Here is a 2,510-nt window from a genome sequence, read left to right on the forward strand (position 1 = left end):
ATACTCATTATTCCAGAATTTCTTATTTTAAGGTTTTTGCACATGTGTATAAAACAAACAAAGTTGTGTCTGTTGATTACATTAGCCTACATGTTTGTGTGTACATTTCACGATAGCAATATGTTATTTGATAATAACCAAATACCATTTATAATATTTCTATTTTACTATATAATGATTTGCTAAGGATATAGTCAAAAGGTTCAAATGGCTACCAACAACTTCTACTCAATTAGTCAGATTTAATCTTTCTTCTGAAACATACCCTGATACATACACACTTGATTAGAGCAGCAAATAGAACCACAACAAGCAGCACCACTGTTACTAAAAACAACATGACATCTACAGAGTGGTACGAGTACCAGGGCATTTTGTAGGACTCTGTGCGGAGGTGAGCGGAACCTTTGTGTCTCATAACAAACTCTATCCAGAAGACGGCGCTGTCCAGTGGCTCCATTGGCTTGTCTCTGTGTAGTCTAGAGAGCCTCTGCATGTTCATCCTGTAGGAGGGCTCATGGAGGACCTCCTGTAATGCCTCCAGGAAGTTGTTATCTTTGTCCACTGTGGCCATCGAGAGAACAATCGCGCCTCCTCTCTCTTTGAGACGCAGCAGGTTGTCGTATTGGTCAAAAACCAGAGGGAGACCCACAACAGGCACTCCGTGATAGATGGCCTCTTGAACCCCATTCGTACCTCCATGGGCCACAAATAGCTTTATCTTTGGGTGTCCCAGAAGATCGTTTTGTGGCATCCAGTCAAGCAGTAATGTGTTGTTCCCCAGAGTAGCAGGCCTGTCCCCTTTATGCCTCTAGATGACTTTCTGAGGTAGTTTGGCAAATGCGGCAGCTATCTCATCCGTTATGTCAGTGGGCAGTCCACTGACAAAGGTCCCCAGAGACATGATGATGACTCCATGTTCCCCAGAGCTCTGGACAAACTCCTCCAGGTCTGGAGGAAGAGGTTTAGCAGGTTTGCACTGGAATCCTCCCATATAGATAACGTTAGGCATGGTGGGGCGAGGGAACTCGAAAACAAAGTCAACTCTCATAAGCCACAGGTCTGCCCCCTGCATCAACTCAGTGAATTTGACTTCTGGTCCAAAAAACTCATCGCAAAAAGCCTGATATACTGGATTGACTAAAAATATATTTTCAGCTTGATTTAGAAAATAGAAAAGCATGTTTTTAACTCTTTGTACAAAATTAATTTTGTCTGATAATCCTGACATATTCATTGGGATATAAGATAAAGGTGAGGGTGCAATGCTATGATGTCCCTCCCCACTGGTTACCCATCGCACATTGTAGACTAGAGGAAGCTTTAAATAATGAGCTAACAAAATACCACCCCCCCATGCTGGGTCAGTAAGGACTAAATCATAGTCTCTCTCCTTAATGTCATTCATCAAATATGTGTTTTCAAACATGGTTCTAGTCATTTCACAAATCATCCTGGGAAAACTTGAGAGGAAACCGAGTGCCTCCATTTCCAAATAAAAGAAATTCAAAGCAGAACTTTTGCCTCTTTCTATATCCAGTAGTTTTCCAAGAATTGAGTTCACAAAGTCCTCATTGACCCCTTCAGCCACTGGCACAGTGATTGAGTCATAATAGGTGGATTCCTCTTTGATGTACCAGCTTTGAGTTGTCCTCACCACTGTAATGGAGTGTCCCTTCGAGTGTAGAGCTTTGACCAGGATATCCATGTTCACCCAGTGACTTCCTTCTATCGGAACAACCAGAATCTTACCTCCTTGGCAGAATGGCCAGAGAACCATTAAACATGTCACAAGGAGGCAAACTGTCCTCCATAGCTGCCATGCCATCGCTTACCTATAGTTACAAGTAAAGACATAATGTGCAATATACTGTATCTTTAAAATGTTGAAATTGTTAATTACCGATATGAACTTATCAGATAAATTGTAGTGTGATATCAATTGCCTGTCAGATACACTATAAAGACTTCATCTTTATGACTAGTATGCTAATTCTGTACATTGAGCAATGCAGCACAATTCTTTACATGGTACTAGCAAAGGAGAACAGGAAGGTGACAGTCTCACATGGAACAGATAATGAACTCAACTAAACAAGTTCTGCTCAAAACGTTTTGCTCAAACCACGGTGATAAGGTTAACAATCCCATGATCAAGTTTACTTACAGATATTGAAAGTCCACCAATTAAACCAAAGACAAATCTGACAAAAAAATAACACGCCGTTATTTACAGTATATGGAGTTGTGTAGTTATCTTTCCTAGTGAAGTTCAAAGTTCAAAGTTGTGTTACTGTACTGTGCTTTGTATACTGTATAGTAGTGTACTGTGCTCTCTACTGTACTTTGATTATTTTTGGAAAAAAAATCTTTGAGAAATTACATCTAGACCTCCAGGAACGCGCCCAGGGTGTCGGCCCGGTTCCGGCGAGCCATTCCGTGTCCGAAACGGTCGAGAAATGACAGAATTACCATGTGGGGGTTCCTGGAACATCCAGACCCCCAGGAAC

The 2,510-nt window shown here is 41.4% G+C and overlaps 1 pseudogene across 1 annotated transcript; it reads right to left on the reverse strand.

The window, feature by feature from the left end:
- Positions 1–232: 232 nt before the first annotated feature.
- LOC306919762 (UDP-glucuronosyltransferase 2A2-like) lies at positions 233–1,780 on the reverse strand (annotated as a pseudogene). The gene has a single exon. The product of its transcript is annotated as a UDP-glucuronosyltransferase 2A2-like (transcript).
- Between the last annotated feature and the right edge of the window lie 730 nt (positions 1,781–2,510).

This window comes from Electrona antarctica (assembly GCF_951216825.1).
Source record: "Electrona antarctica genome assembly, chromosome: 3".
NCBI lineage: Eukaryota > Metazoa > Chordata > Actinopteri > Myctophiformes > Myctophidae > Electrona > Electrona antarctica.